The sequence below is a fragment of the Apteryx mantelli genome, chromosome 12 (assembly GCF_036417845.1).
Source record: "Apteryx mantelli isolate bAptMan1 chromosome 12, bAptMan1.hap1, whole genome shotgun sequence".
Taxonomy (NCBI): domain Eukaryota; kingdom Metazoa; phylum Chordata; class Aves; order Apterygiformes; family Apterygidae; genus Apteryx; species Apteryx mantelli.
This window is the reverse complement of record NC_089989.1, coordinates 20,395,867-20,419,927: the sequence shown is the minus strand read 5'-3', so window position 1 is coordinate 20,419,927 and position 24,061 is coordinate 20,395,867. Positions and strand designations below refer to the sequence as shown.

Sequence of the window (24,061 nt, the reverse complement as noted above, 5' to 3'; positions counted from 1 at the left end):
CATAGGAACCGGTTAGTACACAAAAAGTTGTTGCTGTTTGAACGCATTCAAAGATTGTGAAACTTCCATAGTCGTTTAGTTAAGCACGCCCTTCTTTGCATACTTCATTTTTCTTGTCCAAATAAATTGCAATTTGTACAGGAACCTCTCCCTTTCCCCATGCTATATTCTTAAGTTTGTTTTTCCTAAGTGGAATGAAGTATTGCACATGGATCTTTTCCCAAAATTGTATCTCTAGTATGGTTAGCCTTTCTGGTCTCTCTTATTACTGATATTTATACAGATGTACTGGCAAAAACAAATTTATTGCAATATTTATTGGACTTAAACTAAGATAGTTTTAATGTGGTTAGTTGGCTATTTATTTGATATGTGTCACGGTAGCTATTTAACAATTCTATAGCTGTCTAGCTGGGATTATGACATTAAAAAATTTATCATATATAATCCAGCAACTGCACGGGAAGAGTAAATTCTAAGAAAGACATAGCCATCATAGTACTGGAGGGACAAAGAACAAACTCAAGTTAGGGAAAAAAATGTTGTTTTAAGTAGCAATTCTCAGCAGGGCTGAGGGAGGGGAATATTTAGGATGCCGGGAAGTCCAGGTGCAGATTTTAAGTTCTTTAAAGTGCACCAGTGTTCTGCCTAGCAGCTGACCTTTCCCTCATGAAATGGACATTTTTCATTTAGAAAAGGAAATGAGAATCTTCTTCTTTGAATTTTGCACTGATTAAGTAGTTAAAAAGTTCTATGGGACCATTTTCTGTAGGAAATAATTTTGGAGAAATCAAGCATTTCACGGGCAGGTGTTACTTTAACAACATTTGTGGTGTTTTGTGTTAAAGTGGTATTGACTTTTATTTCATTTTGATGAATTCAAACCACAACATTTTTGCTATAGCAGTGTTTTTATAATTTCACATTTATCCCTGTTTACCATTTCACCACCATCTAGATTTTTTTTTTTTTTTTTTTTTTGCACCACCGGGACAAAAAGCCTTAGTGTCTCTTAATCTCTCTCTTTTTTTTTTTTTGAAAATCAGAATATAAATGTAAATGTTGAATTTCCAATGAATAAATCTGGATGAGGCTTGCCTGAAAGAAATAGGAGAGTGTAAGAAGAAAATAATTTCCCTGAAGGAATTGGAGGAATTATGGTTTTCCTTTAAAAATAGTTTTCTCTAATCTTCAAAAAAATGCAGATTCTTTAAGAAAAACGAATCCTAGGTTGTCATACAGAGACGCAGACCGCCTTGAAATACTGCACAAAAAAAGGCAGTATCGTTATTTGTTTTACAGATAGAGAAACTGAGGCACGGAGAAATTAAATTGCTTTCCCCTTTCAGCCCAGCGGGCAAATAGCAAAGCCAGAGTGCCCCGAGCCTCGGCGGCGGTGTTACTCCGCCAGCGCCCACACCCCAGTGCAATGATGTTCAGATGCGCACAAAATCGATCCCTTCCGACTCTCTGTTCACCCCACTGGTTTCAGCAAATGCGTTTCTGCAGGAGCAGAGGAGGCAACAGGAAGATTTTCCGGGTGTGATGGTCTTCCAGGGGGCCTGGAGGCCAAGCTGGGCAGCCTTGGGTCTCGATTACTTGCAAAGGTGTAGCGGGGAGCGTGGGAGGAAAGGAATCACCCTCCTTTTCTCGTGCTTAGAGTGGCAAAAAATGGCAGACTCCATCCTAACTTTTCCCTTTCCCAGCCTAATTCAAGTTGTCCAGCCCTTAGAGACATCGGACTATCTTCCCGTATCTACGTATAGTTAGTGCATCACGGGACCTAGTTTTCAGTGGAGCCTGTGGCTGTTGTGGACCAATAAATACGTATTTATCCTTTGCTTCTTCAGCAGAAAGGTGGAGCTGAAATATTTCCATCTGTGGATGATACAGCCTTGAGTGGCATAGGGTGAGAAGCTGAACAACGGAGGGGCAGAAGGGCATGGGGGAGAACTCCTTGTCCAGATCACACGAACTGGCTGGGAAGAGTTGTAATAATGATTCTAAAAAAGAGCGTAGCCACCATCTAGGTTCAAGTTAACACCGGTGGGAAATTACAGCAGGTAATTCAAGGCAACCATACATTTTCTTAAATTCACTAGAAGCCCACAGAGAATTAAAGAGAGCATAACTAAAAATAATTACATAGAAATTATGGAGCTCAAACAGAACATGTTTCTCTATTCATACTAAGCTCTTGATGTACACAAAACTTCAGGGGAGATGAATTAGAGTAGATTATTCACATATTCCACTTTTTAAACAAGTTTTACAAGGAAGGAAAAATAGGGTAATGTAAAGGAGCTGCAAATTCATGTTTCTATAATAGCTGTTTCAGCATTATCCTACCTGCAAAATTATTCTCTGTGGGTGGCAATTCTGTTGAATTTTTGATTTCTTAGCTATTATTCTTAGCTTTTCCCCTGTAAGCTGGTCTTTGAGTATGAATGTTAACCTGCAGTCTTCTCTTAGCTAAAACTTCCTCTGGCTTCATTACACCTGGGTAAAGACTCTTACAGAAAGCAAAGAGGAGCACACAAAAAATGATCAGAAATATGCTCACAATAATTCATTTTTATTTGAGCTCATTCATTCTAATTGTTCTCCTGAGGCTTGATCTAGAGTGCAGTGAAGTCCAAAGTGGGATCGCTGGGCTTTGGGTCAGGTTCTCGGGTCATCTATACATGGTGAGCGCTGAATAACGAGCAGCGCGGCACGTGGTGCAAACTGCTCGGGCCTTATCCTCATGACGGCGGTAAGAATTTGGCCGCTGCCTTCACTAAATGTAGTCTTAAGGCTGTAGGAGAGCATTTCCCCTAATTCCTTCTGCAGTAAAAAACAATCATAGACCTTAACGATCAGCAGACTGGTGTGCACCAGCAATGCAGCTGAACATGCCCTGATTAACTGGTGCAAACTGTGCCCCAAAACTTAAAGGTTAGCTCTTCTTTAGATGGCAGTATTATTATTTCTAAGAAGTTGTCAGAGTCACTATTGTGACTTGGTATGATTATGAATATATTTGCATATGCAGTTATGTGAGTAATATGATGGCTGATTTGTCCCTCCCTGCTCTCACTGATATGTATTTTGTAAGTAGAACTACATATACTGAAAACTGTTTAAATAACTGTTAATTTTATTTCTTCTTCTTTTTTTCCATAATTCAATCCTTAAAGCCAGTTCAAGAAGTTTGTTACTGCAGACAAAAGTGACCTTTCTTTTTGTCTAGGTTTGGCATGCAAGTGGGAAATGGGATTCAGGGGCCCAGACCTGTGTTTCTGCGTGACCATAGGTGAATCACTTTGTGTTGTGGCTCTTCACGCTCCAACCAGGTTCTTCCTTGCCTTGCTACATTTAAAACTTATGAGAGGTGGTTGTCTTCTGTTGTCTTCTTATAGGCACTAGCATGGTGTGATCCAAGACCAAGGATTCTGGGCAGCGCCACAATAAGCATGGTAAGAGTTTGGCATATTGAGCTCTATGTCACAAGGGATCTAGAAACAGATGTGCAAATATTGAGCATTTTCAATGGTGGAAAAAGTGTTCGAGCCTGGAAACAAAAGAGTTAAAACTCATTTCTCTTACTGGCTTTCCAAAGAAGCCAACCTTCCTGTATATATTCTCCTTTCATTAATCTAATAAAGCTCTACTTTGTTCATAATTTGCTACACCCTTCAATAAGCATTGTAATATTTGTGCAGGGCAAGTATATAAATCATTGTTGCCCTTCTGTACTTTTTTACTTATCTAGTTCTTTCAAGGTCACTAACCTACCTTATAGCTTTCATCTGGTTTAAATATTCTGCTATTACCTTTTACACCTCACTTCCTAGTCCATGCCCATTTAGATATATGCAGCTGCGTCTTCTCAAATAGCTATTGATCCATGTCTCCTTGCTAAAGGTTACTAACTTCATCAGCAGCAATGATATCAATTACATCTGTTAAGGTTCACTTGCACCTTCTTGCTGGTTAGAAAGGGGGAACTGTTTTCCAGTTTTGATGTTATTGACCATCTCTTCTGCCCTGGATGTCAGGGAGAAAAATTATCATCAGTTAAATATCCCCATTTTGTCGCACTTAGACTTTCCGCCCCCAGGCCATCCAGAGAAGTTAATCAATTTCTAGTGACCTCCAAGAGCCTGCAGTGTAGCTGGATAAGGCCCCGATCCAGCAAAGCACTTAAGTATATCCTCATGTAAACATGTCAACAGTCCCATTTTCAGTGTGATTCGGTGATAAGTGCATTTCAAAGTAGAGCATCTTGAAGGATTCTGCTTCTTGCAAGTGCTGTGCAAGGCCCAGCCGCTCTGGCTGCAAGTGAAAACACTGGGGCCAGTAACTCCCCTCAAGTACATCGCTCATGGGGACAACCCCATGCTTCAGGGAAGGACCTTGGTTCATGATCTCTTTAGAGTCCCAGCAGGTGTTGGTGGGCATCAGCCATTGTCCCTTAGGACCTCTGCAGACCCGGGGGCTCTTAGGATGCTTGAGTTTCTTGCGTTGACTATTTAAGGGACAGTGAAATGATGTGGAAGTGAGCAGAGTAATCTTCCTGTGGGATGGAAGTGCAATTTCTTACTAGTATCTCTGTGGTCTGAATGCTTTAGTTAGAGTAAAATGGGACAGAAAGAGATAGCGCAGCATGTTCTGCCTTCCTGGGGTTACACCTGGGCCCTGGCAACAGGAGTGCAGGGTAACTGGGTGGTTTGCAGGTTTTTTTGACCATTCAGGCTTCAAAGGTTGGTGAAATCTGTTCAGGGCTCAAACTGGCTGCTGAAACATGGCCATAAAATGTAGCAAATAAAGTATCAAAATAGTAAATGGATTGGTTAGCTAACTTTTAGGGGGCAGGTCACTTGCTAAAACCAAAAACTCCAATGATGTTTTTAGAAGGATTTTGATATAGCTGAAGCTTGTTTGAAAGGGCAAAAATATGTCTGGAAGAAGCTGGTGAAAGAATTAGTTGAGAAATAAGCCACGAGCTCATAAAATTTTTATTTGGGAGGAGAGTGGTAGGGATGGGCAGTAAAAGAAGAAAAAGGGTAAGGAAAAGATGAGCCAAGCTGTTTGGGAGGATGCTTGCTTACAGGATCTGAAAGGACTAGCTGCTGCTTGATTTGAGCTTGGGTATATCCTTATCTCCAGGAAACATGCTCTGAGCACTTTGATATCCATTGCTAAGTTGAGCCTGTTTTTGCTGATTTCTTCGTGTCTCGTGTAATAAAAAGGAAGCAAAATTTTTTTAGAGGTAAGTAGCTAAGGACCACAACAGTTGTGCTCACTGTGCAATGGCCAGAGAGACCATCATGTCTTCTGGCTTCATAAATCCTTCGAGCCAAGGCTGCTGCTGCAGCAGGATTGTTGCACTATAGGGAAAAGTACTGCTTAAGCGGGGGCCGCGAGGGGAAGCGAGCCCTTCCCGCCGATGCACCGGCTCTGTCCCTCACTCCGCTCTGCCACCGAGCGCTGTGCGTTACTCGCACTTTCCTCCTTGACAGATGTCTGAATCGCTCTGCTTCGGCTTATTGCCGTGGAAGGAGGGTGGGATGGGGGAAGGTAGGCGAGATCACGGAATAAAAGAAAACAGCGCTGGAAGGGACCGGAGGAGGTCATCCCATCCGTTCCTCTGCAAACCATTCCTGATACACGTTTGTCTAATATGCTTCTGTAAAACTGCCGGTGATGGAGACCCCGCCGCCTCCCAGGCGATCCGTTCTTGTGCCTAATGATCCTTGCAGCGAGGAAGTTTTCCTAATGCCTGACTTAACACTCCCTTGCCGTGTTTAAGCCCATTACTTTTGTGCTATCCCTGTGGATGCGGATAACAATTTGTTGCCTTCCTCGTCGCAGAAACCTTTTACATAATTGAAGAGCGTTATCGCGTCTCCCCTCCGTCTTCCCTGCTCTAGACTAAATAGCCTAGATAGGAGGATGAAAGCTGGAATGGGGTGTCAGAGAGAAGGAGTCAGAGCAGGAAATCGCAGAAGGATTAATCCTGCATCCTGCCCCTATGGAAAGGGACTTTCCATTCTGGAAGACGGACGGTGCGGGAAGGGAGCCACGCTCCGCTGAGATTCACACACGCAGCGCCCAGACCGCACATCCCTTTGATGGATAGCTGTTTCGTACCCCGAAGGAGAGGGGGGGAGCTGTCTCCTGGGCTGTGATGCTCCTATCCTGGTGTGTGCGCTTGGAAATAAGGCTTTAACTTCTTACAGTGGTGAGGAGCCTCGCAGGCTGCTTCTCTGGGCTTGTACCCGATTGACCTGTTTTGCAGTTTGGAGGCACCAGTGCTGCTGCTCCTAAATGCCGGGCGTATGAACGTTATACAGTCAAAGAAAATGATGGTAATGTTACTGTTCTGCAGAAGCACCTCAGCAGCCCTGCCTGTGAGCCTGAGCCCTCTTCTTCGTATGGGAAAAAGGTTTTCTTCCAGGAGGCGCGCCACCATGCATAGCTGTGCTGTGCCTCCAGCCGCGAGCACGCGCGGGAAAGCCACCCGCCACCCACATGCTGACGACGTGTCTCAGGGGCCAGCTGCTGTGCAGAAAACCCACACGTGGCACAGGAAAACGCCATCTGGTCCAAAACACCCTGGGGAGTATTTTTCCACGTCGCATACGTTAGAGGAGTACAGTGCGCACTCGGAGTGACCTGCTGCGCTTGTAGCCCTTCTCCATCACTGCCGCTGCCAGAGCTGCAGCCCGTACGCAGCCTGGGCGGTGGCTGTCGTACCTGGAGGAAACCAAAATAGCTCCCAGCTTGAAGATTTCCAAAAGCACCACACGAGTTAGCCTGTAAAGAAATGGTTCTTCGCCACTTGACAGTCCCAGTGACGTCCTTTGCCTTGCTGCAAGCTCTCCAAGAACAGCATATAAATGGAGCTCTGTTCCTTTAGACTCCTGGCTACACGGGATCTCAGGATTATTTACATCAGAAAAGCACTGGCCGTGAAGCAACCCCAAAATCTAAGGCTGTTTGGGACAAGCAGGAAGTCCTTTACCTGCTTTGCGCTGTCAGCCGGTTGCAGACTCACTCCAGCCTCTCCACAACCCCCTCTCCAGCTGCCCTGCTTGCTCATCACTTAGAGGTTAAGACTTCACTGTTCGATATCGCAGTAAAAAAGCTTGATGAATTACAATCCAAGTGATACTTTTTTTCTACTCTTTCTCCCCTTCCCACCCTGAGTGACTTTGGAGATGACATTTGTATTTCTGAATTAAAACCACATTTGTCAAAAGCAGGGAAGGGAGGAGGAAGGGGGTGGGCGAAAGAGAAACCCTTTTGTTCTCCTCCTCGCGGCTTGCCCTCACCTGCCATGGCCAAACTCTGAAATAATTCCTAACAGCTGAGGTTAGCTGGGGACAACTAATCCCGGAAAGCTGGCTCTGAATTCCAGCACCAGCACGTAGTGTTTGAGTTTCATCAGCAGCCACTCACATGTAATTCCCCCAAACTTCTGAAGAAGTGTGCCTGTATATGCAGGTACATGCTTATTTAATTGAAAGGAGAAAAAAAAAAGTCTCACAGATCAGAACCCGAATGGCATCAGTAGCAGTGACAACATTTATGTTTTTTAAGGCTAAGCAAGCTCAGGAACTGTGCTGGGCACGTAATGGGGACTTGCAAGTGCACCCCAAAAATGTCTACAGGATGCACGTGAATTGTGATTTTCACCCAAAGAACTGGGGCCCCTTCCCCTGATTTTCCCTGATAGAAGAAAGATCTCACTCAGGCTGTGCAGACAGGGTTTAAAGTTATCTTCCAGATTTTACCGAGACCTGTCCTGTTTGTTTGCAGGAGAAGGGGTGTGAGGAGCATCCTGGTGACACAAGAAACAGAAACCTCTCAGGGTTCAGCACACCATGATGGGAGAAGGTGGCTGCAACAGGCTTGCTCCAAAGCAAACGCACCTTCCCAAGCATGAACGGGGAACAAATGGAACATATTGGGTAAAATCGTCTTTGTTTTTCTTTTTTTGGAATCAATCAGCAGTGATGACATGCTGTTCCTTTCAGGGGAGGTTTTAATTTTCTCATAGACAGTTCCCTAGTTGGCCCTAAGTATCATGACATAAAGCTAAAATTCCCCATCAGTTCTGCTTACCAGCAAGAAAATTTCCAGCAGCTTCAGTTTTGGTGTCGTTCGCTTTAAGAGCACACATTTTTTATTAAAAAAAGGTTCTTTTCTGCTGTTAACCACTTGAACATGACTAATGAAAATGTTATTTGCATGGGACAAAGGAAATATTTTCTTTTAAGTTATCTCATCTTACTAATTGATTACAATGGGACTGCTTGCATGTGTGCGGTGAACAGCATCTGGTCCCTCTGCTCGGAGCAGGGCTTCAGCCAAGCTGGTATAAACCCTCCCAAGAGAGCAAAGTCGTTAGGTATTTAAAGCTGACTGTCCCACTGAGCCACCTTAGCCTCCATTAGGAAATAACTGTGGTGTCCGAAAAGAATCTGTCATAAAAATATTAGAAATATCTGTAGAAGGTGGAACATGAAAGAATATTGATAGTTAAAAAAAATAGTCCAGGAGTAAAAAAATACGTATCTAGAGGAGACCTGTGCTCTTGCAAGGCCTGACATAGAAGGCATATATATTTTCTGCTGTTCTGTGCAGGCATCACTGATTGCCTGCTAACATGGAGTGTGCTTTCTGCAGATGAAAAGTAATAATACAAATCCACAGTATACCTGAGTTTAAATCAGAAAGGGAAACGATTAATATAAAGGATTACAGTATTACAGTGTGATTCCTTTGAGATGCAAATCATTTTGTATTTGAAAGCGATTTGAATGTAATAATTTTCAAACCTGCATGGCTGAAAAAGTTTCCTAAATGCTGTTTCCGCAATAGATGTCAGGAGACAGCCACTGTGTCCTGAGATGGTTTCGGAACCATGGCGAATAATGTTGTTTCCCATAAACACAGACCGGAGTGTGACATCAGCAAAAAATCCTCCAGGTTTGCCTGTCAAGTCTGGAAAAAAGAGAGGGAAAAGGCTAAGCAGGAGAGCTGGGAAAGTCAGCTTTAAGATGCGATTTCGTTCACAGCTAACCCATCTGCGCAGTCCGCGGTTATGATCTGTTCCTCCTTGACTCCGGTGGCAGCTCTCTCTGCTGCCTACTGCCAAGAAGTAGGTCAAAAACCTATTTTTGTCTCTGTTTTTCTGCGGCCGGATGACAGTCCCTGCACCCCGGCGGAGGCGGGGGAGCCGCTGCATCGTGGCTGCGAGGGCAGAGGCAGCCAGCACGGCGCCAGGCGGAGCGGGGCCACCTCCCCTGGGCTCCCTCCGCCGCTGGTGGCATCTCCCCGCCGGCGGGAGAGGAGGCTGGGGGCACCTCGGGGCCCGCATCGCCCTGCGGTTCGGCAGGCAGGGTGAGCTTGGGCCAAAGCACGAGCGGCGGGCCGGCCTCGTGCAGGGAGCGTGTGTCCGAGTAGGGCGGAAGGGTTTCGGGTCTGAGCCAGGTCCCAGCCGAGCGGCTTGGGTGCAGCCGCGGTGGTGGCGAGCGGGGCACGCGGCAGCAGCAGCGGCCGGGGGGTGAAACACAGGGATATGAGCCGTAAGGGCACGTTTACTGCTCCCGGGCCCACAGCTACCTGTTCCCACCTCTGTCCCCCAGGGGCTAATGATTTTATCAGCCCTGCTTGCTAACATCCTTCTTTCCTCCCCAGGTACCAACTACCCTTTTTTTCTCAAATTGTCCAATTGATTAACATAATTAAGTTAAACCTGGCAATTGTTTTCAACTTGTGCTTACTTTGAAGTTAGCTAGGAGACATGCCAGCCAGCTGCCCCGATTTTCCAGCTGGAAATTAGAAAGAAAAAAAAAGTAATAATAATAAATTAGACCGAAGATACCATCGTTCTTTACAGACTTGCCTCATTCGTATCTCTTTGCCTTGAAAGCCACAGGCTCTTCTCGCCGCCTCACCCCGCTCCCGTTCATGCGAAGCGGAGGCAGGGACATGGGTTTTGCCGATCTGGAGCCCCGCGAACTTTGGCACGCGAGCGGTCCATCCGTCCGGGAGACTCTGCGTTTTGCCAGTGGTCTACCAAACACCGTCCTCAAATGCCCGTGAGTAGTTTTGTGATGGTAACCTCACCTAACGCCCCAGCCTTATGGAAAAGGCACTGTCCTGAAACTTGGCTTTGCTGCTTGTTGCAGCTGAGCTGATGCGCACAGGAATTGCCAAGCAGCGATGTTAATTGTAAAATGGACCTCTACTTAAATTTCACTAAAATATCGCAAATGCTGTGCTGCTTTGGCCAAGGGAATTGCAGGCACTGTGACGTGAAAACAAACCACAAAGGGGTTGCCTCATCCTTTTGTTCTTAGGGACTCCTGAGTCCAGCTTTTCAGCCCCATTTTTACCTTTTCACAGTGCATCTGTCAAGATTCCTTCTCCGGAAAAAGAGATCAGAGCAAATGGGGACCGAGCAGAATAAAAGCTGACCCAAACCTTTGACCTAAACTTTACATAAAGCTAAATGAAACCTTAGAGGTTTGTAAATGTTCATGAAACATTTCCACCTTCTGCTCCCGCCTCCTTTATCTTTAATTTCTTTATACTTCTGCATGTTCTATTTCTAATTGAAAGTCTAATATAAAGCCTAATTAAATTAACAGAAAGACTTTCACTAATTTTAGTGGCTCTTGATTTAGCCCTCCTAAAGGAAGGAAATAATTTTGCTTATGAAAATGTCTTTAAACTTAAGAGAGAACAAAATCTGAAGAGAGAAACGGAAAATCAGAGGTCAAATGCAATTTTCTAGCTGGTATGGCTGCATATTTTACTTGAGAATACTTGTATGGCTTGTTGAGAGAGTTATTTCTCAGTATTTGTGTTACAGGTACAGCTTTGATTTTCACAGTAACTGGGTATATGCACACTGATGGCATGCGCTCTAGAGACTGTTGCCGTATTTTAATGGAAAACACAGATGGGGGAAATGTTCCTAGGTAGATGTTGCCCACAAGCAGATACTGCTGTTTCATATTGCTGCTGTAAATGAGCATTATTGTATTATTACTATTTAAATGCAAATTTTACACAGTGTAGTTTTTTTGGTAATTCTATCTTTTTCTTCATTTTCTTTTTGCCTTCCCTTTTGTCTTTTTTTCCCCCTCTCTCTTACTCGATTTTTGGTTTCTGAGCTCCTCTGAAGTCCTCTCCAGAGCCAAGTGCAGGGCATTTACCCCCGTGCCAGCAGTGCGCAGCGCCTGGCAGCAGCACCCACTCCGTCCCGCGGGGCTTGCTGCCCTCGGTGCGTTTGCTGGGCGACTTTGTCTTCGGCAGCTTGGTTTGCTCTGGCAATGCACTAAACACTGCTCGACTCCTTAAAGGAAATACAGATCCTGACCCAAAGGGCTTGGCTGACATTTGTAGGTGATACGGTGCAGAATAGCCGATGAGGGTCTGATATAATTAATGTCTTGCCTCTCCCTCCACTTCTAGCTGAGTTACTACTCCTTGAAGAGTTTCCAGTAGTTCCTCAAGCCGTGTGCCACGTTCCTCTCCACCAGCCCCCAAACCACTGTAACTGCCTTTCACTTGTTGCTTCTGCCTTAAAGAAGATAAGGAAATATGAAGAGAATCATAAAGAAGTAAGTAGGACTCAAACTTTTTGTGTTGGCACAAGGACAACTTATTTTGAATGTCAAAACTGCTAGAAATCTTATATTTTTTTCCCCCCTCTCATCTTGGATCCATTTTTTCATTGGCTGCAGTGGCTCAACTGGTGTGTATTTTGTAAATCTGTTTGATCTATCTATTTCTAGAACTCATGCAGTGCAATGTTACTGGAAACGGAGCAAAATGTGCCAGAAAAATCCAGTGCACTCTCCGTAACTCCTATTCTCTCAAGACCTATTTGTCCCTTTCCTCCTTTTAAATATTTCCTCCCATCTTTTCCTTTCTGGCCTGGTCATGTTATTTGTTTCATCAGCCATTTGTTATCCACGTTTTGGCTAAGTATCAGGGAAGTGTCCCTGACGGTGAACCGGGAAGAGCTTTCTCAAGGGAACAATGACGGCTCCGTTACTTGGGAGAGCTGAAAAACGAGATGAGCCCAAGTATTAGGGTCTCACTGAGGTTGTGAGGACTGGTAACGTGCTTTATTAGACTCAGCTATGTAACTGGTGAAGCTCGTCTGGTTTGGCTTTTGCTTTGTTTTTCCTGGGGTGTGTTTAAGAAGTTACGTGCTGGTGTTCGAGGAGGCAGCGGGAAGCGTTGGAGGGACGAACGGAGCTGCTGAGCTCCACTCTGCGTGGTCCCGCGGTCCTCTCGCCCCGGAGGTTTGGCTGCAGGCAGCCCAGGGGGTGAGGATCTACCTTAGCCCAAAAACGAGCAAGCTGCCCGCTTCAATCCCTCCTGAGCCTCCAGTCTCCCCAGCCACAAGCGAGATGAGTTTTGACCCAGTCTGGGCCTCTCTGCACTTTAGCCGCCCGCAGTTTCGCTAGAGCTTCGACTTTGCTTTGGGATTATCTCGACCTTCGGCTGCTTTGGGGCCGGTTGGGCTCCTCGCCGTCTCCTCCCCAACCGAAAAGTTTATTGCTGAGCTGCTGCAAGCGTGTCATGACTTCAGAGCAAACCAGGGAAAGGCAGCTACAGCTGCGGCTCGCAGCCTGCCAGAGAGCCTCCCCTGGCAGCCTTCCGACCAGCCTGTTACTACAAGTTCACCCCAACCGGCAATTCTGGCAAACTCAGGAATTTGCATGAAGTTCATGTTAGTTCAGCATTAGCTCACATTGCCAGCAGTTCAGTAGCTCCTTCAAACGGCCTCAATCTCAGTCGAAAGATTTAAACGAACCTACCATGCAGCGTCTTCGAGGGGGTCTTGCACATGGGAAAACCTTTCTTTTTCACCAGTTTGTTTTGCACAAGTTAGTGTTACGGTATCTTCTCAGAGGTTTGAAGGTTTTAAGTCCCACTGTGTACTCGCTTTCTGTATAAGAACTGACAGCATCTAGATTAACTTCCAAAATAGCACAGGGCATAGAAAAATAGCTTTTATATAAAACTACTGTTTTTCACTCACTGATTCAGTGAGGTCTTATGCCAATTGCATTGAAACAAATATTTAAAAAGCCTCTCTCATTTAAACTAGTTTCAAAAACTTTGACTTTATCTATTAAAACACAACCTATTCAAAAGTATTGTCTTTCACTATAGCATTATGTGCATCATAACCTCTGCAGTGTCTCCAGCTGAGAGGCCTTGCAGAGCTGAGGATGTCCCTGCTAGACAGATTGTTTCTTTTTTCCTTTAGTTTGCCCCAAAATAGCCTTTTTGCATAATAAAAATCAATGTTGGTCAAATTTTGTAGAAGAGCTTGCTGAAAAATCTCTTTCTAACTCTGGAAATTGAGTCATATTCAGTGTTTTTTGTTTTTTTTAATGAATGATGTTATGCAAATATTAGCAACGTACCTGACATTTTCCCTCTTCTTTTGACTTATTATGGGAAATAAAAGCCGCCCAGTCCAGTTCCTGGCCCCTAGACGTATCCCTAGCTATTGGAGCAGTGCCTCCCTCCATCCCGCTGGAAAGGGGTTTGCAAGGAGGAAGGGAAACCGTCCTCGTCGCTGTGCGGGGCACCTGGGGTGAAGGCAGGCTGGGGACACGCAGCACGGCAGCGATGGGAGCTCGTGGGACTTCCAGGTCCCATGGCCAGGCATGGTGAGGAACGGCTGCGGATGCTGTGTTTGGATGTAAAGCTTAATTTGTGGGTTTTACACCCACTACCTTTCTTGCAGTTGACATTTTTCTGTGGCTTTGGGGCTTTTTGCCTTCAGGCTGATTTTTTTGTTTTTCCTCCTCATTCGTTCTTTAGCGAGCTAGCAGCCCACGTCTTTTTGTCTTCGAGCATGCATTTGGCTTGACCCACACCTCTGTCAAAGCAGCGGTGTAACGCTGTCCTTCACCTGAAGGTGCAGAAGCCCGAAGGGCAGCGGGACAGATACTCGGTCGGGCAACTTGTTGGTGCTCACCGTGGCGGTGCCGGGTGGCTCTCTGTGTGCAGTGAGCGCCGCGGTGGCACTCTCGCCTTCGCTCTAGAGCTTCAGCACTTTACCGTGATTTTACGGTTCACCCTACCAGTAGCAGCAGGAAATAATTAAAAGCTAGTAATTTAAAAGAAAAAAATATTCTGCTTTCTTTGGAGCACTGAAAAGGTTCTCCCCGCCTCCGTTCTGCAGCAGGATCCACTGGATTAGGGTGTTGAAAAGGCTGTGGCATCGGGTGGGTAGCGTTAACCTCAGAAAATTAGGTTAGGATTTTCTCTGGATAAGGAATACAGACAGGACAGTCACCCCTTTTCTGGGACGTTTAAGCCGAACGGGTTAGGGAGATAGAGAAATAATCTAGTTCATTGGCAAGCGAGTAAGCGTGCGGCTCGTTCGGTCGCCTTGGCGGGCGCGGGAGGAGGGCTGTGCGGGGATGCAGGGCTACAGCCGCCTCCTGCCCTGCCGCTGGGGTGTGCGGCGTCGCCTGACGCCGCCGGGAGGCGAAGCCCTGCAGGGGCCTCGGCCGTCTCCGCTGCGCCCTGCTCTGCCACGTCCCTTTTCTCCGCACCCGCCTCATCCTCGAACAGCGGCAGCGGTGGATTTTGGCTGGGGAAGCCGTGAAAGCAGACAGAGCCAGCTGGTAGGAAGCAGTGGCAGCCCGAGACTGGGGCTGATGGAGATTCCCCAGCCCTTGGGAGAAAGTTGCTGGTCTAGTTTCAAGGGCACTTTCTTTTCCAAGTCCCTTTTCCATTGGGCAGGTACACAGTCCAGGAGCAGGGATAAGGACTGGCACAGTAAGATCTTGCTAGATATCTGATTTGTGTTGCATACAAGAATTACAGCAGCATACGCTTTCTCCTGGAAGCGTTTTTCAGCTACAAAGTACTTTAGAAATACTAATGTTACATCAACAATTTGTGTAGGCATTATTCAGCCAGTGAGGTGAGCCGATACTGGTGAGAGAAAGGGAGGTTAAGTGACTCGCTTAAGGTCAAGCAGTATGCCGGAGAGAAAACCGGGTTAAGCTTGGGGATTACTGCCTCCCAGTGCTCTGCTCAAGAAATGTGGGCGATATTTCGGAGAAAACAGAGTGTAACGCATTAGTATGTACCCCTACAGTAAGCTAAAAATGGTACTAGCTTGAGAGGTCACTCATTCAGCAGTGCAAGAGGCACTTTGATTGCGTGGTATTGCAGAAGCCGGCAGGTCACCACGCTTGCAGCTGGCAATGGCCAAACCCTGCGAGACGTCCCCATGTTCCCACTCGTGCAGCTCCCGTGGACTGCATTCTCTTAAAGGAGAGCTGGGCCTTCAGCAGGCGATTAATACGAGTCTAGAGCTGTGACGAGCTGCTCTGCGATTTCTGTTTATTTTAGAAGAAGCTCCATCGTTAAGTATCTCTTTAAACTTGGCTATAATGGCCAGAGTTTTAACCCTTTTAACACAAAGTTAAGCCTTTCTCCTCATTTGGGGGCATTTGCTGTTCCATTAACTGGAGGGAATTAACACCAACGGGACTATTTCCCAAACGTACAGGCAGGCTTCACGTTAAAGCAGCAGACGTTGTGTGTCCGTCTGCTCAAAGCCGAAAAGATGCCATGTGACTCACGCAACAAGTCACAAGGGAACAGCACCTCCGAATTTGAATACTGAAGGTGTAATAATTTTAGGAAACTAATTAACCCTCAGACAGGTGAGCAAATTTCTGAGCAAAAAATGTTTACATTGAAAAATAAGTTAAAAATAGGACTAACGTGTTTGTACGTGGAGGGGAAAGGAGAAACCAGGCCTTTTGCTCCTGGGCCTTTCTTCTCCTGCTTTGCAGTACGAACGCCGTTATGGGAAGCAACCTCTGCAGAATAGGTCTAACGTTAACTAATTACGTCTCAACAGAAATGAGCAGGATCCCAGATTTTACTTGGCTTGGATGTTTCAAGGCAAATAATAAGTTGCATAATAAAGCAACGGAATCATTAAACATTGATTTAAATGTTTATTTTGCTATAAGGAATGAAATTTTTATTGGAACTGAATTAAACAAAGGTTTATGTGCTTGTATTCCCCATAGCCCTTTATACTCTAGTAATATAGCAATATTCATAAATCATACCAGAGTTTTCAAATTTCCTCAGGAGTGACCTAGGCAAGAAACCCTTAACAACTTGCTGAGAGATTTTGAAATTAAGTTCAGCTGTAATATCATCATGCCTAATTTATGTTTAGCTTGCTTACTACGAAGATACATTTAAAGAAATCAGAGTGTATGGTGAGATTAAGATAAACCATTAGTTTAGTAACATGTAGTTGTTGCACTAGCGAAGATTTATTTGATGTTTCCTTACTTTATTGAACATGGCAAAGCAGTCCGTTCTCTGAGAGGAAACCTGAACTATGTAATGAAACACGTAAATGCTAGGGCCTTCGACCAAACAAAGCAAGGAAAGCGCTAGGCAGAAAACGAAACCTTTATATCGTTATTGAAATACTCTGTTCGCTTTGCAGCCAGGTACATCTGTGCATGTGTGTGAACGTGAGCGCAGGAGCATGCACACGCACGCACACACACTCTCTCTCTCTGTATATATATAAATATGCATGTATATAAGCATAAGGGGAATGTGCCATGGTTTCCCTTAAAGTAATAGAGTGCTTATTGCTGATAGTTACTGCCTTCGTGAAGTATTAACGCACAGTTATAGCACGGTCGTGTAGCAAAATTTTAGGGCCCTGTAGCACGTTACTTAGCAACACTTGCTAATGTTGAGTTGGTAATGAAGAAACGGAGTAAAAGAAATACACAGTATATTAAAGTCATAAAATAAACTGTGATACGACTTGAGAAAGCTGTTCGAAAATAAAGATGTTGCCTTTTTCTTTTTTTGGCGTTGAGAATATGGTAGAAGAACTTAAGAGCTGCTTTGAAGCAACACGTTTTAAATATCTAAGTAACAGAAGCAAGTAGCATGTTATTTTTTGTTATTGGTGCTGCCTGGGGAAAGCATCGGAATTCCTAGGCTTTTGCAGATCCTCTCTCTGTCATTTCTAACCCATACTGAGGCATTAGCTGGCCAATTAAAATAATCTTTCCTTTGGAAAGCCAGCATGTGTCAGGGTGAATAAGGAGGTCTTCTTTCTACTGCATCTATTTTCCCCGTTCATTCATTTACTCCCTCCACAATTAATCAAGTCTCTGTAGGCATATCTCAAGGAAAGGACAGGGCTATAAAAATACGGACAGACATTTCTAGTTGCACATGAATCTTGCACATGCTGGAGATCTGCCTCAGGCGTTTATCTGAGTTTATCTCTACCTGTTTAAATTGGAAATCTCACAAAAATCCATCTCCTGCGAGACTTCCAACATTTCTTGATTTCGTTTGAGTCAGAAATGCCATGAGAGATGCATTTCTCAGAGCGCTTCTGAGCTCCTGCCAGGAACAGAGAGTGCTGGGCTGTGCCACTAAAAAAAAAAAAAAAAAAAAAAAAAACCAAGAAGAAAAAAGGTTTTTTTGAAAAGTCACCAAATTTTATAAGCTTTTTAAAAAAAGGAAAATTCTGGTCTAGTTCAATCTCAGGTCTGTCTAAAAGAGTTGAACTGATCTACTGGTGTCAAAAAGAGTATGTTTTGGTGGGACATCATTTTGTAATGGAAAAACCATCATTGGAAGCACTGCTTGGATAGGGTGAATACTGTGCCTTAAATTATAAGACCCTTAAATAACAGGGGGGAAATGAAGACTGCTGTAAATTTTGTAACTAGAAATCCAGATCTTACTCTAGCAGATTAAGGCAGCTGAAATCAGGCTGGACAGTGTCTGAAGATCAGCTGGTTACATATAGAGAAGCTATTTGCTTGCTTTGCATCTCACCCCAGCCCTGCGAAGCAGGTGGAAAGAAGTTGCTCATTCCTATTCCATCAGGAGCATTGAGGCATGAATATGGATGGTTTGAGGAAAATTTCAAGGAAGAAACTTTCTGTATAGGTGAATTTAATAAAAAGAAAATATTCACTGGTTGGTAACATAGTTGATTCCTGCTGTCCTTTGGTTTTTGCAACCTTTTCTTTCCTTATAAATGAGAAAGGCATTGTATTGTGTCTCAGTTTTGGTCTTGTACATTCCTTTTCCCAAAGGAATGCTCTTCCAGAGCGCTGCCACCAGGATGCATCTACCAGGGACTAAGCAGAGACAAACGGAAAAACAAGCGTAAATGACTAGTGATGCAGGCAAGCCAGCCGGCTGTTAATAAATCGGTCTCTCTCAGTGAGTGCTTGTCCCACCAAATCAAAGAAATCCTCTTCCTTCTGCTGCGTTTTTAACAGGAGAACCACTGCGCAAAGGGAGACCTTACCAAAGACAGCTAGTCGTGCCCTTCCTGAAATCACCAAGCTTATTTTTTTCCCCTAAAATATGCAATTAATTTGACTTTTGGCCTCTAAGTCTGTTTTATGACCATTTGAGATGCCATTGAGACTACAGCTGAGGCCTTTTACAGGACAAAATTACTAGTAAATATAAATTTAATTCAGTGAACTTAGAATAATAATGATATGGAAAGATCAACATTGGCAGGAAAACTCTAATATGAAAAATTCTGGAAATAGCAGAGTCCTGTACACATTTTTTCTAGTGAATGTTCTGTCCCTCCTGGTCTCAAGCAACTATTCTTGGTCAAAATGCTGCAGACGCTGAAAAAGATAGTTCTCATTTTGTAACTTTTAACAATGTTTATTTTGAATGAACAAAATTGTCTTCTGTCTCAAGATGTTTAATGATTATTTGAAAGCAACTTGATGAATAGAAGAGAGTGTACTCCCACTTGGGGCAAATGTATTTTTGGCCTGATTCATAATAATTAATCTCTGTCTAAGTGGAATGCATTAATTTCTCCTACTGGTGGTGACTTTCCTTCTGTTTCTTTTCCTAAGTTAGACGGTTCTGTTCCAGAGGCAAATTTACTGATTAAATTGGACCATGACCGGCTACTCAGGTTATGTCACTATTATCCAAACGATCTCTTAAAGAACACAGCGTACTCGTTTTTCCAGATATCGCACACACCACATTTAATCACGGACCTTTGTAGCTTGGTATTGCTAGAATTCAGATTACTGCAATTTGAGGCCTCTCCGTCTTTGCCAGCGCTCGGTGACATAAAGTAAATCCACACATTAAAAAAAATAAATTGTCAAATCGCGCTGCGGGACTATGAGAAAAAGAAAGCACACTTTACAGCGATCTGGAAACACGGTTTGAAGCATCACCGTAAAGGGCAACGTTACAATTTGCTAATGTTTTCCATGAAGCGGGAACTTTATTTGTGAGATTGTTCCTCTCGGGGTCCCGTCGTGCTGGTGGGCTACGTAGCAAGAGATGGTTCGTACCCCCAAAATTCACAGTGGCGATAGGCAGCGGGAGGGGGAAGGGGGGCGGATCTGGCTGCTGCTCCACGGCGGGACGGGAGCCAGACGGCGGGACCGGCCTCGCACTGCGTCCCCCATCCCGGCTGGGGCTCGGGGCTCGATGCGGACCCACGCAGCAGCGCCCGACCGCAGAGCTGCATGCCTGCTTGCGTTTCCCCCCTGCTTCCTCCCCTTTCGGCGTTCGGAGGACGGCGGTGGCGGCGCGGGTTCACCCGGCGCAGCCTCTGCAGGCAGCCCAAGCGCTGAAGTGCTCCAAGTTCCTTTTTTAGTAAAACCGCTTTGTCTCGCAAGTGCCGTAGACAAAAGCCTGCCCATCCCCGCCACCCCCCCGTCCCGCCGCTCTGCGCAGGAGAGGTGCCAGGCCAACATGCCGGAAATATTCCTCATCCCTGGAGAAGGAGCAGCTCGGGCGCTCCGCGGCCAAGACGCCGGGCTGGAGCCCTGACCTGCAGTGTCGGGTTTTCTCGGGAAAAAGCAGCTTGTCCTCCCTGCTCCATCAGCCCCTTTCTGGGTGCCAGCATTGCTCCTTTGCTCATTTTTAATGTGGCATCTAAGGAACGGACAGAAACCATCGGCTCTTTTTTTGGCCTGGGATAACAAAAAACTTGCGTGTGGCTGTAACACACGATGCGCTGGGCAGGATTTCGGTGGCTGCAGGACGAAAGCTCTGCCCATGAGTTTCTTTGGTACTCAGTTTTGCCTGTTCTGGGCTATTCCTGAGCAACCCGCTCTGCCCCTCCTTGGGCATGGTCAGGGCGCTAAGAAGAAAAATGACACATAGGCGGTGATGGGGGACCAAAGCCACCATCTGGTTTTGAGTTTGGTCGTGCTCCTTTCTCAGTCCTGACGTCTCCCAGTTTGAGAAAAGGCTTTGGCCCCGAGTCTTTGCCAGGATTCAACCATATAAACTAAAATTTGTTTGTACGTGCCCGGATACCTTCTCCAGGTTGGGTGATGGTGCTGGGTGGGCTGGACTGGCTACAGGGTGCTCGTGATTCAGACTGAGGAGCAGGCAGGGGGGAACAAGGAGCGGGAGGGCAGAGGTTGGAGCACGGAGCTGGCGTAGAGGCGTCAGGGGGCAACTCCGGGATCTGATGGGCTGCTTCACGGGGCTGATAAGGAACTTGTGGGGACAAATGATGTGAGCATAAGTGGGAGAGATGGGGGAGGTAGGGAGGGGAAGCACAGCTGGACCTGAACCTCATGGAAATGAGGTGGGGATAGGTGTGTGTGGGGGGGCAATTAGGGTAAAAAAGGCAGGGCTGGGCAAGGGGTGGGTTTGGTGTGAAGGCAGGGTTTTGAGGCAGGACGGAGGGGATTGGAGGTATAAGGGACAGGCTTGCACTCACAAGTCTAGTGAACTGGCTTGTTGCCTACCAGGATGCGTCCTTCTCCAGTGCCTGGCTGGAGCCCAGTGCTCCTGGTTCAGTGTCCCCCTCTGAGCGCTGGAGTGTCCCTGCCTCCTCCAACCTGTCTGGAGACCATCAGCATCTCTGTGCAGACATTGCATGCAGGTGTGATGCCAGGTATGATGGGATGTCTCTGGTCTGAGGAAATCATGCACTGCATAATGGTATGATCCTTGGTGACATGAGCAGGGACTGCTGGTTTTTGATGTTGTGGTGGGGGTTCGGTTGGTTGGTTTTGTTCTTCCCTTCCTGTAGGGCTCCTGCCACCCTGGAAGGCTCCACTCCAGCACTGAGTTGTGGGAGAAGGCTGTTGTCTGTCAGCCCGTGCTCCCTAAAAGATGGGAGGTGAGCTGGGACTTCAGGGCAAGGCAGGATGGTCTCATGCTTAAGGTCTCATGACTCTGTGTGGTGCCCTGCTGACCTGGATTCTGTTCAGTCTCCTCAGTTGCTGAACCAAACTCTTTCAAGAAGCCTATTTACTATATGTTTCTGGCTAAGGGCTGGTTTTTGGAGGCATTGAGTACTCCCAGTTGCAATAGGAATTAATGGGAGTTGGGTTTTGCACGTACAGTGTTAAGACCGGGGGGGGGGGGGTAGAAGGTTTCTGGCCAGTTTGGACACCCCCAAACTAGTAAACACTTGACTTTAATCCGACTGTTTCTCAGCCCCCCTCTTCTCACAATATTGATTTAACTGCAGGAATATTTATATTGCTTTTTGCTGACCTGTTAATGAAAAATGCAGAAAACCCATGGAGCTATTAATGATTTTGTCCTCTGTGCTCGAGTAGCAGGCAGCAAATAAGGCATGGCGCCATGCGGTAAGCAATAAGGAGAAAACCAAGCACAGAATCCTTAAAAAGTACCCTCCACTCTGTGCAATGGGGGCAGAAAATCCTTAAGAAAAAAACAGAGTGATCCTATAATCAGGAGCTGTGTCATAACACCAGGATCCAAAGCATTAGGGTTGCATAGGAGATCTAAAATCCCATATTGTCTACCTTTGGGTGTCTGACTCCTCAGGAAGGGACTCAGTACATGTTTAATATTATGTCTATGATCTTCATTACATGCATGAGTCTCCCCTGGAGATTTTATTCTATTAATAATATCTAAAACCTCGCTTAGTTTACTGTTTTTATGCACTCATATAACTATTTTTTCAAGCATTAGCTTAAAAATAGATGCAAACTTATCTCTGAGAATTTTGTTGCTGAACTAAAGTTAGTGAAAAATGGTATTTATGTAAATCTCTATATTTTTGCATAGTGAAGGTTCTATTTTAGCCACTTTTCTGGCATGAGCTAGTATTTTTTTTTTTTTTTCTGACACTAGGTATTATGTTGCACTGTGAATAAGCCAGTCACTTACTGACAGAGTGAAATCCCCTTGCCACGAGGGATGGTGACATTACTGGGCCCTGTAGTAGGAGCTGAAGACATTTGATCAGTCACAGGATCTGCAGACCTTGCTGGGAACCTGAACTGTTAACCTGAATGCTCAATTTTTATATTTTTCCACTGAAACTGTTTAACAGCATCTTTGTTACTGTGAGTTCTTGCCTATTTGTCATAAAGGGGGGAAAAACACAAAACAGGAATTAACCAGAGGATTTTCTTTGTGACTTCAGTTCCTCATTAAGAGGTTTATGATCAGGCTTTGGTAAAGCCTTCCTTGAATTATTTTAAGGTTCTAATGATTAAAAAAAAAACCTCAGGGAGGTCATGCACAGGGGGGCTTTAATACCCCTACAGAACCATCTGGCATTAGATTACATGCAGGGAAAGAACAAAATCTGGCAGTAATATTCATCTCCATTAACCTAGAATACAGGCTGATACGATTATAGCAGAGAAAATACTCTCACTCTTTCACCAGGAAAAGCTCTTAATAGACCTGGGCTAAATTAGTTTGTAAAACTGAAGACTTCCTGAAGCATGCATCTGCCCTCTCATTGAGTGTATTTGCTTTGCCTTTTTATATACATATTTTATATGTTTAAATCTGTTTAACCTTGACAGTTAATATATGTTTAAAAAAGTATAAGACATTGCTAGGGTGAAAGACTGTGTTTGGAGCTCCTGACTTGCTGTGTGCGCACAGTGTTAGTAGTATAAGTGTAATGCTAGGGTATGGCCATGCTTTGCTTCCACCTCTAAAGAGCATCAGCAAGATCACAGTTCCACTGACATTCCCAGCAAAACTCCTGCTGACGCCAGTGGCGATGGGATAAGCTCCCATCACACCATCCCTCGGAGACCCCAAACCAGCGAAGTCTACCTCTCCTCAAGGCGAGGGTGCTTGTGCAAATGCAGGTTAAGAGAATGAAGAACTAGAGGGAGATGGTTGCTTTTCACCCAGGTCACCTGTCTTTCACCCAAGCAGCTGGTCAGGCTCTGTTCAGCCTCCTGTGCTGCTTGTTACTTCTTGCATCTCTTTCATCTTGTCGCTCTCCATCAGTGCAATGACTTCTCCACACACAGTCCATATTCTCTATCTCTCCTCCAAGTTTTGCTTTTCTTTCATCTCCACTTCCAGCTACTCATCTCTCACCGTAAGTGCAGTCGGACAGCTCCTCTCCTTCATCTGATGTTATGATTCATTTACTATATGAAAAGCAAAACCATATGGAAGACAAACAAAAAAAGGCAATTTATCTCAAAGCCTATTAAGATGTGAACATCTCGCACTAAAGCTCCAGTTCAGCCGAGCTTTCTGGCACATGCTGATATCATCCCTTTTCACCAGAACAGGGATAGACTGCTGAATCAGCCTAAACGATCTTCTTATCTCAACATCTGGTTTGTACTTAGCATGGCCCTGCATGCAAAATGTTTAAAAAAATATATATATATAGCATGTCTTTCACATGTCCTGAGAAGCCGCCTATGCCAGTTTTCCTTTAGGAGACCGTGGTATTTGCCAAAGTGGAATTGTATCATCCCGAGATAGGGCAGTAGTAGCTCAGTAAATGCAATGGGCTTAAGCCTGTCAAAGGGAGGCTTGCTCTATGTACGCTAATTAGATGTTTGTCTCTGATTGACCAAGCAGGGGTGATATTAGTTAATTGATGATTGCTTTATGGATGGGGAGACCTGAGGCAGGATTCCTAGCTGTGCTGGCCGCGCGGCTGACTGGGGACAGTGAGGCTCGGCACGTGGCCCTGGCCCTGCTCTTACGCTGCTTCACAGCTGTGGAAGACCTTCAG

General features: G+C 45.2%; 2 long non-coding RNA genes across 3 annotated transcripts in view; both read left to right on the top strand.

The window, feature by feature from the left end:
* The first annotated feature begins 3,187 nt into the window (after nt 1-3,187).
* On the top strand, nt 3,188-9,365 carry LOC106497696 (uncharacterized). The gene is made up of 4 exons (XR_010885444.1): nt 3,188-3,295; nt 3,402-3,458; nt 7,807-7,958; nt 9,202-9,365. It is a non-coding gene; the product is annotated as an uncharacterized lncRNA (long non-coding RNA).
* Nucleotides 9,366-10,014: 649 nt separating this feature from the next.
* The window catches only part of LOC136993206 (uncharacterized), a 98,080-nt gene continuing 84,033 nt past the window's right edge, over nt 10,015-24,061 (top strand). For both annotated transcript variants that reach the window (XR_010885437.1, XR_010885436.1), the window contains exon 1: nt 10,015-10,094. This is a non-coding gene — a long non-coding RNA (uncharacterized lncRNA). The remainder of the gene's footprint in view (nt 10,095-24,061) is intronic.